Raw genomic sequence first — 13,084 nt, forward strand, 5'->3', positions numbered from 1 at the left:
GGTTATGAATATATTATAACAGGTTATGACACATTATGACATGGTTATGACCGTGTCATAACGTGTTATGACGCTGGGTGTCAAGTAAAGTGTTACCTAAAATGGTTCAAAATGGCAACACTTCACCTACCCAGCATGCAGGGCATTTGAATCAGGTGCACCTATCGCATTATTGGCAAAAAAAATGAAATAGCTAGCCTGATTGTCTGGGCAACTGACCTTTTTGTACCTTTCGTTTAAGCTGCTGTACAAAAACAGTTAGTTCTGCATCCTCCACAGAAAGTATAATGGGTATACTGGCTGTATCGCTGTCATTTGAACAAATTCGTTAGATTCTGTCACGCAGGCAACTGTGCCCTTCATTATTCCGTATGAATTGTTCTGAAAATGACCGTTGACTTCCATAGGTTGTCTGTCTAATGTCTCATTCCATAATGCCTACAAATCCGAGTTGCTCCTAAAGGGGGCTGCTTTCCCCACTGTAGGAGTAAGAAGCAAGTCCCCAAAACCTTGCTGTCAGTTTTATGTTTCGGGAAATGATCGCTAACATCCCAGTTGTGGATTTCATTTTTTGACCATCAAATTAGCTGTAAGCTTAATCATTTTTTAAAATCAAAATCACCCTTAGAATTGTCTCTGAATGTACTGAAACGGTCATTAAAGCCCTTGATTAGATCAATGCAATCAGTGATTGATATACACTGACTGTACAAAACATGAGCAACACCTGCTCTTTCCATGACATAGACTGACCAGGTGCATCCAGGTGAAAGCTGTGATCCCTTATTGATGTCACTTGTTAAATCCACTTCAAATCAGAGTAGATGAAGGGTAGGAGACAGGTTAAAGAAATATTTTAAGCCTTGAGACAATTGAGACATGGATCGTGTATGTGTTCCATTCAGATGGTGAATGGGCAAGACAAAAGACTTGGGCAAGACAAAAGACCCTACCTCTGGGGTAGGGGGCAGTATTTTGAAGTTTGGATGACAAACGTGCCCAAAGTAAACTGCCTGTTAGTCAGGCCCAGAAGCTAGGATATGCATATGCATGGTAGTCTTGGATAGAAAACACACTAAAGTTTCTATAACTGTTAAAATAATGTCTGTGAGTATAACAGAACTGATTTGGTAGGCGAAACCCTGAGGACAATCCATCCAGGAATTGTTTTTTTTTAGGCCATTGGACTTTCCAATGCCAAACACTGCCATTCAAAATGACACTACATGAGCTAATTGGCCAATACATGTGCCACCTGGCCAAACACCTCAATGGTTAATTGTTACCACTTCAATCAGGAAGTAAGCACTATGAAAAGACCACAGGTGAGCACCTTTTGTTTTACAACAACAATGGAAGCCGTTGCAGAGAGAGGAAGAGGAGGACAGAGAGTGCAGCCCAACTTGAGCCGTTTTACTGTCGCCTGTGTCATCCGGACATTTAGACTGGAGTACAGGTATGTAACCAACATTTATTTCACACTATGTAGTACACCCCATGTCATAGTGTATCAGTTGGGTGACACCTGTTTACTTCATGAATGGCTGATGTCATACACTAACTGCACAAATTTCCTGTAGAATTTACTGTACTGTGGGGGAAATATCTTTAGGCTGCATTGTCCAAGCCCTATATTTTTGAGAGACGCAACCATGGTGGAGGAAGGGGCCAAATGTTCACCGGGGTACAGGAAGCTGCCATTGTAAACTTGGTTTTGGAAAATAATGAAATCAGATTACGAGAAATTCAAAGCCACATCATCCAAGACAACACCATATTCAACAACATTCAACGAGTCAGTCTGTCCACATTGGCTCGCATTCTCAAGCGAAACCAAATCAGAATGAAACAACTTTATAAGGTGCCGTTTGAGAGAAACTCTCAAAGAAACAAAGAGGTCAGACGAGCATATGTGGATGTAAGTACAATATTGACTGCAGTACACTACATGCAACATTGTTTCCCAGTGTACTGGATAACACCATATTGACTGCTTTTGTTCTTTGTTTTCAGGGAGTACTGGAAATGGATGCTCATGCAATCCCACATGAGTTCATCTTTATAGATCAGGCTGGGTTCAACCTAGCAAAGACCAGAAGAAGGGGGAGAAACGTCATTGGCCACAGAGCCATTATAGATGTTCCAGGCCAACGTGGTGGGAACATCACAATGTGCGCTGCCATCTCCAATACGCATGGTGTTCTCCACCGTCATGCCAACCTTGGACCATACAACACAGCCCATATTCTCACATTTCTGGACAGACTCCACAACATTCTCATACCACCAGAGCGTATGAATGATGCAGACCATCAAAGAACCCGGTACGTTGTAGTATGGGACAACGTGAGCTTTCATCGTGCAGCCCCAGTCCAAAACTGGTTTGCTGACCACCCACCATTTCTCATGCAATACCTCCCACCATACTCACCATTTCTGAACCCCATAGAAGAGTTATTTTCGGCATGGCGGTGGAAGGTATACGACCGGCAGCCCTTTGTGCGCATGCCTCTTGTGCAGGCTATGGAAGAGGCATGTGATGAGATTGATGTGGGTGCGATTCAGGGATGGATAAGGCACTCAAGGCGCTTCTTCCCTCGATGTCTGGCAAGGGAAGATATTGCCTGTGATGTGGACGAGGCGTTGTGGCCAGACCCAGCTGCGCGGCAAGATGCTGCCTAATTATTTTTCTTGCCTCTTTTTTTCTACATTTTTTTCTGCAATTTTCTTTTTCAGTTTACAGTTTTTTTTGTGAGCATATTTTTGTTCAGTCCAATGTAAATATATCTGCTGTGCATATGTTGCACTGACTTGTTTGGTGAAAAATGTAAAATAAAATGTTTCAACAGCATGTGTGTGTATCTGCAAATATTTCTGTGCATCTGAAGAATTTTCGACAATTTGAACTATTTTAGTATTATGGCAAAGATGAGAGTGCTTTTGATTATGCCCAACAGTGTGTAGTTGGTTAGACAAAAATCTGGTAATATGAATGAAGTGTGTGCCATTTCGTGCAAACGTTTGATTTTGATAATGCTATATATAGTTTTGGTTGCAGTGCTTCATTTTGATAATGCTATATGTAGTTTTGGTTGCAGTGCTTCATTTTGCAGGATATACGAGGTATTTTGCAGTTTGGGTGTGTGGTTTTGTGAATTGTGTTAAGTATTTTGATAAAGTTTGCAAAATTGTGTTTTAGCAATTGGGAAAAACTCTAAATGATGTAAGACACTTGTATCTTCATGAATGTTTAATATTACGAATTTCGTATTTTTAAATTTCGCTCTCTGCAATTTCACCGGATGTTGGCCAGGTGGGACGCTACCGTAATTACTTTTGAACAGGGTATGGTAGTAGGTGCCAGGCACACCGGTTTGAGTCTTTCAAGAACTGCAACGTTGCTGGGTTTTTCACGCTCAACAGTTTCCTGTGTGTATTAAGAATGGTCCATCACCCAAAGGACATCCAGCCAACTTGACACAACTGTGAGAAGCATTGGCGTCAACATGGACCAGCATCCCACTTCATGTTATAGACAGAAGCACGCTACATGGCTGAGATAATTGATGGGCTGGCCATGCCGAGAGATGAGTTTGGATTGGTCTACCATGTAGCATATTTCTGTCTATAGCATGAGCTCCTCAGTATGTGTGGATAATGTTTTCTACGGCAGCTTTTATTGAAAGATGATATGAAGAACTGAAAAAGTGTTGCATTGCTGCCCTGAAGTTAATAGTGCTATCGACAAAGATCAGGGGGAAAATATATGATGGACTACTTTCTGGAGGACGATTCTGCCATGCTGACTCTCTCTGACTGAAACTTAATCAGATGATGAGGAAATCCCTGATTTAGGTAAAAAACGTTGTCATTGAACCAGACATTGTAGAGTCTTCAACCTTCACTGTCATCAGAAGAAACGGTGATTAACAGTGTTGTTGTCACGGAAGAAGTTGAGAGTTTTGAAATTAGTGGAAAGCCCGGTAGAGGCAGAGAGATTATTTACAAATGCGGTGAGGGTCAAAAACAGAACACAGAAGGCTGTTGTATAAAACACCTGTATCCGGATTACATCTTCAAACTAAGGGCAACCATGGCATCCATGACAGAGGGAGAAGCATTCATCCATGTATACAGGTAAGAGTCTAGCTACATTTTCAGACATACATTTCTAATTTTGTCAAAAAGTCGTTTTCATTACAAAATAAAGTGAGACAGCCAGCTAACGTTAGCTAACGACTCCACTATGCAAGTAACTATTTCACTGTACCCTTTACGCCTTCTGTATCCTGTGCATGTGACAAATAAACATTTTATTTGATATAGTGCGTTTTTACTAGAGACGGTTATGTGGAGAACAACATGACCTTTGTAACGGTGAAATTAAGTTGCTAATTTCCAGCATAAAATGGGTATTATGCCACCCCCTGGTAGATGTGTGTGTTTACAATGTAAAGGTATGGGATTCTGGGTAATCCACAGCAGATTTATGGAGAATTCTGTGGGTGAGTTGAAAATTGAATGGTCCCGGAATAGAAATGTATAAAGTTGACATTACATCATAAAATCCACCTTTTACATCGTACATTAGCAATGTATGTTATTAGTAACTGCTGTTGTTGGTTTGGCGTCAAACACTCTTTACATGTTATTTGCTGAATCTCAGTTTTCCATGTGGGTTTTATGTTAGCGCCCAACTTTAAAGAGAGCTAGCTAATTCGAAAATGCATCTTTGACTACTGACCATTCATCCATACTGTGTGTGTCCCATCATTGCAGCTTTGGAAATAATGAACTCTCCATCCATTGCTCCTTCCTGTGTTGACTTACTCACTTGAGGGACGGGACCAGGAAGTTCACACCTGCACCAAAGTCAGATTTGGGATGTACTAGATAAAGTGTATTTTGCCTACTACATTCACACATTTTTGTCTTGAAATCTTTAGTTGTTTACTACACTATCGTATTCACTCTGTTTAGATGGCCTCACGTGAATCCTTAAAGAGATGGGTGGGACTAAGGCTTAAGAGGGTGTCAATGATGCTGAATGTGTGTAGACAAAGAACAGCTGAGCTCCTGCCCAAGTCAAGTACTGTGTTTAGCTAAAAAAAACAGATAATGTCCTGTTTGGAACACTGACAAGTAGAAAATTACTTTAACGTGTGTGTGTGTATGTGTGTGCATACTTGTCTGTCTGTCTATGACTGTGATATGTGCTTGTCCCACACTTAAGGTGAATGCACTAACTTTCTATTCACTCTGTTGGTGAATAGCAAGACAGAACATTCAGGTTACAATCCCCACACTTCCATCCACCCCCAGCACACAGAGAGAGAGAGAGAACGACAACGACCCCGTGGGGCTACAGCTCTGACTTGATATTCCTCCCATGTATGTGACAGCCTTGCCTTCATATGCAGCAGCAGCAGCTCCACAGATGGAGAGGGATGCTGCAGGTCGCTGCTGGGTTATTTATGGTTACAGGCCGTCATTAGGCTCCATCAGTTACAGAAACAAACAACGGCCTATTAGCGGTGCCAATATCAATGTAGCGTCAATCAATGTAATGCCCTGTAGTGTACAGGCTACATTACGTGCTTTGAAACAACAACAAAAAATGAAATTCCTTCAACGTAGCATAGCACAAAGTGAGCATTGTCACAGCCCAGGCCTTGACTTTTGTTTGGCTTGCCCACTTCGCAAAAACAATGCTTCTTCACTCTGTACACTAGGGACTCTCTCGTAGCCCTGACTGAACCGGGTTAACCTCACCTGTTGAGGCGCATAAACCTCACAGCCCAGTTAATCCATGACTTATCTTCTCATCAAAATGAGATTAGCTATCTATTCCCACAGCTAGGATATCGATTCGCCCTGACTCAGGTCGGAATTGGAAACGCAACACAAGTCCCTACGGTCTAGCGCACTTTCCTCCGAGTTTTCCTCTGACAATGATTGATCGCTGTCCTATTGGACAGCTCAGTCAAGCATCAGATGAGCGTCAGGTGAACATTTGTCAGGGAGTTGGCCCTTGAGATCTTGCCTCCCCTAGGCTTTGCAACATTGTAGAGGGGTAATGAACGAAACCTCCCTAAAGTGAGAACATGTATGGGAGACAGAGGGACGAAAAGCAGTGACAGATTTGCCTGTGATTGAACAGAATAGGTTCAGGGAAGGTTGGACTGACTTGAACAGACAGCAAGGGCGCTTGCATTAATTCCAGGCTGTGTGTGTGTGTGTGTGTGTGTGTGTGTGTGTGTGTGTGTGTGTGTGTGTGTGTGTGTGTGTGTGTGTGTGTGTGTGTGTGTGTGTGTGTGTGTGTGTGTGTGTGTGTGTGTGTGTGTGTGTGTGTGTGTCCGTGTCTGCATAGGTGTCCGTATGTGATTCTATGTGTGTGTGTGTGTGTGTGTGTGTGTGTGTGTGTGTGTGTGTGTGTGTTAGAAGGGGGAGAGGTGTGTGTGGGAGGCACACCTGGGGTCATTCTGTTGACTGCAGTACGTTGTGAAAGCAGGTCAGCGTTTTGCCTGGAACACAAGAAGAACACAAGGGCAAGCGTTCCTCTGGGCACCAGTGAACCAATGAGACCCAGTGTGTGTGTTTATGGGTTTAGACCGGCGCACCTCTCCCCCAGCAATCATGCATTACTGCCCTGATTTATTTGTGTCAGTTCCAACCCCTCCTATGTCTCCAGAGTTTCCTATTAACCTACATAAGACCTACAGGGCCTTCAGAAAGTATTCACACCACTTGAATTTTTCCACATGTTATTGTGTTACAGCCTGAATTTAAAACTGATTCAATGTAGATATTATTTTGTCACTGGCCTACACACAATACCCCATAATGTCAAAGTGGAATTAAAAATGAAAAGCTGAAATGTCTTGGGTCAATAAGTATTTAACCCTTTTGTTATGGCAAGCCTAAATATGTTCAGGAGTAAAAATGTGCTTAGCAAGTCACATAATAAGTTGCATGGGCTCATTGTGTGCACTAATAGAGTTTAACATGATTTTGAATGGCTACCTAATTTCTGTACCCGACACATACAGATAATTGTAAGGTCCCTTAGTCGAGCAGTGAATTTCAAACACAGATTCAACCACAAAGACCAGGGAGGATGTTCAATGCCTCGCAAAGCATGACACCTATTAGTAGATGGGTAAAAAAAATATCATACATTGAATATCCCTTTAAGCATGGTGGTCATCATATTTTCAAGCATGGTGGTTGCTCCATCACTATGTGTATGTTTGTCATCAGCAAGGACAATACAGATTTTCAGGATAAAAAGCAATGCAATAGAGCGAAGCACAGGCAAAATCCTAGAGGAAGACCCTAGTTCAGTCTGCTTTCCACCAGACACTGAGAGACAAATGACCTTTCAGCAGGACAAGAACCTAAAACACACGGCTTACCATGAGTTGCTTACCAAGACAATATTGCATTTTCCAGAGTGGACTAGTTAGTTTTGACTTAAATCGTCTTGAAAATCTATTGCAATACTGGAAAATGTCTGTCTAGGAATGATCGACAACCAACTTGACAGAGCTTGAATAATGTTTTTAAAGAATCATGTGCAAATATTTTCAAATGCAGGTGTGCAAAGCCCTTAGAGATTTGCCCAGAAAGACTCACACCTGTAATCGAGCCAAAGGTGATTCTAGCATCTATTGACTCAGTGGGGTGAATACTTATCTAATCAAGATACACTGAATGTACGAAACACGAAGAACACCTTCCTAATATTGAGTTGCATTCAGAACAGCGCCAAGTCATCAGAGCATGGTGGCAAGGTGTCGAAAACGTTCCACAGGGATTCTGGCCCATGTTGACTTCCCACAGTTGTGTTAAATTGGCTGGATGTCCTTTGGGTGGTGGACCATTCTTGAAACAAACGGGAAACTGTTGAGCATGAAAAACCCAGCAGCTTTGCATTTGTTGAGACAAATCAGTGTATCAACTAACATACCCCATTCAAAGGCACTTTTGTCTTGCCCATTCACCCTCTGAATGGCACACATACACAATCCATGTCTCAATTGTCTCCTCCCCTTAATCTAAACAGATTGAAGTGGAAATAACAAGTGACATCAATAAGGGATCGTAGCTTTTACCTGGATTCACCTGGTAACTTTTACCTGGATTTACCCAGACCTATGCCAGGTCTGGGCAATTATTTTCCATGGAGGGCCACATTAGAATATATTTTTGACATCGCGGGCCAGAATCATATTACAGGATTATACATAATGTGTATGACTGTGTTGACAGATATATCTACTGTAAATCCCATCCAGATAAGCTACCTATTTTACTTTTTTAACATGCACAGAAATAAACCACATCCATGTTCTCCTTTTGGTAGGTATTTTCAGTATTAAACATGCAATGAACTACACAGCGGGAAAAGTACACTGTGCATTCAGCACCACGGACAGAACTCTTGTTAACGGGTATGCACAAAAACACAAGAGAGAGAGAGAGCTCAACATTACATTTAAACTACTCAATCAGTGTGAGGAGCGAAGTCTCTGATGGGCATTGACTAGAGCACTGAAGTCAGGTTAGTTTCTGACGTCGCTATACGCAGGATTGCTGAGAGGTGAGAGTCAGTAAGAAATTATCTGTGCCTTGACTTGTTATAATTCACCACTGAAAATGTCTGTTCACATACATAGGTTGACCAAAACAGTACAAACATCTTCTGAGCATGACTCCTAATCTTTGGAAAGTTTTGTTCATCGAGAGATGCATAGAACCTCGTCAGTGACATTGTTTTGAATATTTCTCCAATCACTGCATCAGACGGAAGATCGATAAGCTCAAGTTGCAGGTCAGTGGGAGCGTTATCCACATTGAAGGTGAAAGGAGAGGAGACCAACAGCATGTCATTTTCCAACACTTTGAAAACCTCAAAACGAGGAGAGAAAACTCACCATTCAAAGCACGCAGCAGCGATGTATATTTCTCCCGCTGGTCATCTGATAGGGAACAGACTAGTAGTGTCGGAAGGTGGATGAGATTGTTGGCTTCTACTTGGCGGGTCAGGAGGAGTCATTTTCCCTTGAAGGCTTTGACAAGGCTGTACATCTGATGTGCAAAAAGGCCCTTCCCTTGTAGTTTGGAATTCAGTTCATTCATGAGGACCATGATGTCCACGGTGAAGGCAAAATCAGCCTTCTTTATCTTGCAGTTGAGGGAAATCCACATTTTCCTTCCATTTGCAAAAACTCAGCAATCTCTGACTTCAGGTCCATTTACAGAGCACCTCCTGATGAATAACGCAACGCAGGGGACAAAAATCTGACCTGGGTTCAGCTCGGCTACTTGATCTTGTGTCCTTTTCCAAAAGCCAACGTTTTTTCACGTCAAGTTTGGGCACCCATCAGTGGTCACACTGGATAACTTTTCAAAACTCAGTCCCAGCTCTGCCACAGACTTATTAACCTCCTCCAATAAATATTTCCCTGTGGTTATGCTCTTCATTGACTACACTGAAGCAAGCTCCTCTATAATTTCAAAGTCTGGGGTTATGCCTCGTAAGAATATCAACAACTGTGCCGTGTCACGTGCATCACTGCTCTCATACAGGGGCAAAGAGAAATAGATGAACTCCTTTACCTTGTCTTTCAACTGTTGTTCCATATTCTCTGCGATGTCAGCAACATGCCGTGTCACTGTTCGTCTTGACAGGGAAACATTTTCAAACAGCTATTGTCGGTAAAAAATATTGCTGCAGAGTCAATGAAACATTCTTTAATGAATTCGCCCTCAGCGAATGGCTTGCTATGATTAGCAATTTTGTGGGGCAGTACATACAGTAGCTAGCTCTCACAATTCCGTCGTTTGCTGAATGCAGTTTTGTGAAAAGCCCTTGCTGCTTTTGCAACTGAGAAACCAACTCTTTCGATGCACTTGCCCTCAGCTCAGAAGACATATTCCTATATTTCTCTGCATGCTTCATCTGGAAGTGTCGGGACAAGTTGTGGTCTTTCAAGACAGTGATGCTCTCTTTGCACACAGCTTTCACTAATACATCAACACCCTACATTCATTGTCTACTTTACTTTTCTTTGAAATCTTTGAAAAACTCTTTTTCCCCCCCTAGCTAGCTACTAATTGTAACTGTGACGTGTGTCAGCCTGTCAGTCATTGTCTGTCCTCGTGCAGGTGTTACTTATACGTGCCTTCAAAATAAATGTCCCACAGTGGGAGTGAAATCATTCCACAATGACGAGCATTCATTGGGCTTTTAATTTGAATAACAAATACGTTTTTCTAAACTTTACCATCGCAAATTCTTTATGTGATCTGAGCATGATTCCGCGGGCTGTACTGAATCAGGTCGGGCCGCCAGGCCGGCCTTTACCCAGGACTGGTCTATGCCATGGAAAGAGTAGGTGTTGTTAATGTTTTCAACACTCAGTGTATATTTAAGCAATAAGGCCTGAAGTGGTGTGGTATACGGGCTCCCGAGTGGTGCAGCAGTCTAAGGTACTGCATTTCAGTGCTAGAGGCATCACTACAGACCCTGGTTTGATTACAGGCTGTTTCACAACCAGCTGTGATTGGGAGTCCTATAGGGTGGTGCACAATTGGCACAGCGTCATCCGGGTTTGGCCGTGGTAGGCCGTCATTGTGAATTTGTTCTTAACTGACGTGCCTAGTTAAATAAATAACAAATATGGCCAATATACCACTGCTAAGGGCCTATGCACAATGCAATGCGGAGTTGTTGTAAAGGAGAGCTTTTATGTTTGAGGTTACACAAATCAATAGCCTAATCTCACACACGAGCTTAAGCCTCATCTCAGGTCTGCCAAAGCTGGAGCTGTAGGTAACGCTAGCCGACACTCCCGACAGGGCAACATGTGTGTACACGCATGGCTTGAAAAAGAAAAACAACTCAAGACAGAGGGGGGGGGAACACTACAATATCGACGAGGGGGTTTGATGTGCTCGAACTCTAGCTCTTAGAGAATGACTAAGTCTCAGTTCCATGGTCATCCATAATGCAGGCTTTAGTGGGGGCTTGAAGGCGGGTGATAAATGGAATATTCAGGAGGAGATGCTAATCGGGAATAGCGCTGGCAGACAGCTGACTCAATGATCAGAGGCCAGCCTTCACTCTTCACTCACAGACTCCAGTCTCTCTCTTTCTATCTCTCACTGTATCTGTGTCTCAGTCTATCTCTCGCTCGCTTTTCTGTTCCACAGACCACATCGTCTCTCTCTGTCTCGCTCCACCTCCCCTCTCCCCCTCTTCCCCCTTTCTCTCTATCGCTCTACTCTCGCTCATACTAAGTCATGCTATTACACAGTGAATACAGCTAGCTAGCTTCCTCTAATAGAAAGCTAGATGGTCATCAGTTGAAGTGATTTGCAAATAGCAGAAGAGGATACATTCATGACAATTTGAATCAACAACCCTCTGGAAAGTTTCTTCGTGTTATCAATGCTATCTAGAGAGCTAAGGTGACACAAACACCTGTATATGACACTTTTATAAGTTGTTGAAATAGGAACGTTCTCACAGAGCTTATGTATGAAAGGCTATTTCGGCACCATGCACTGCATAGGTCTGACACATCTGTTGTTGTTGTTGTTGCTGATGAAGTTAGTTAAAGATAGACATAAAACCCACGTGTAGTCTCTAAATGCATCTAAAGGTTTTCAAACAATACTGCCTCCAGAACATGTTGTGTTTGTGTTCCTCTGTAAGAAAGGTAGGTTCTGTAGTAGACATCGCAAAGGTTTGGCACATCTGTTGTTGATGTCGCTACAATATCTAACAATTTTACATTTTAAAAAGTGATCTATCACAGTACATTCATCTTTCAAGTCTCTGAATGCATCTCGGAGTATTCGAAAACAAATTCACCTCCAAAACGTTGTGTGTTGGGTATTTAGGAGCATGATATTCCTTGTGTGTGTACGTGTGTGCATGTTGTGAGTGCTTTATTCACTTATTGGATTTGCCCATTTTTCTCGCATTTCCCCATAACACCTATATTTCCAATTCCACTTTGGGGAAGTCAGCGTGACATCTCGGGAATGAAGGAAGAGCACTAGGAAGAGCCAGGAAACGTATTCTTCACGCACAACAAGCCAAGCCTTAAATGGGCTGGATATTTCTCTGTCGTAGCTGATATCTGGAGAGCATGTCAGCCTCTTTCAACCGTTAAACTGCTACACATAAGGAGCCGCACGGTGGGTAAGCGATTAGCGGTCCATCCCAACTCCCAAACGGAGCCGGGGAAGAAGTGCATCTCCTGTCTCCCTGGGACCGCAACACAGTGGCAGCCTTCCCCTCAAATCAATGTGCTTCACGGGGACTGATTCAAGTGCATTTTAAATAAACAAATTGAAACCGCTATTTCCTCACAGGTAGACTTTTATTGTGTTATTGTTTTACTCTCTATCACTTGGCTTGCTCTTGTTTTTTCATCTGTGTACCGATCCTGAAGTATTTATTACGCCTCTCATTACTCAAGTCAGACGGCTGGATATTTATATTATGCGGCTGTCACAAGGGCCAGTAGACGGACGGTAGTTAAGACACCCAGATATATCAGAGACAGAGAGGGACTCAACAGGGGGCCAGATTAGTATGCAGGCTAGTACACTTCCCCTGGGTCTCGGCAGAGTGTTGGTGCGTGCAAACATGTGTGTATGGGTGCATGTACAGACTTCTCAAGATGCTCTGCTGTTTTGTCTATGAGAGAATGTAATGAAGGTCATTTTACTCTTTGAGAGACTAGCACTTGATAACTAATCTTTCTCAGTTTGAGTTTTAATAGAATGAATGATATAGATCAGGGGTCTGCAACAGGCCAAGATTTTGGGGGATTTTAGTTTTGGGTTTAAAAAGAAAAGACGAAACAAAAAATGTGTTTAATTTAGGAAATCTTGTTCCCAAGTATTCCCACATCTAGTCTCAATGTAATCAAGGTATGAAATTATTGTTATTTTCAAATACATTTTATTTTGGGTCTTAGTTGTGGTCAATTTGCAGTTTACAAATTCTTTGAATTATGTTCCAGCCCTCCGACCATCCATTCCGACAAAAATATTGTTGATTACC

This window comes from Salvelinus namaycush, chromosome 20 (assembly GCF_016432855.1).
Source record: "Salvelinus namaycush isolate Seneca chromosome 20, SaNama_1.0, whole genome shotgun sequence".
NCBI classification, from domain to species: domain Eukaryota; kingdom Metazoa; phylum Chordata; class Actinopteri; order Salmoniformes; family Salmonidae; genus Salvelinus; species Salvelinus namaycush.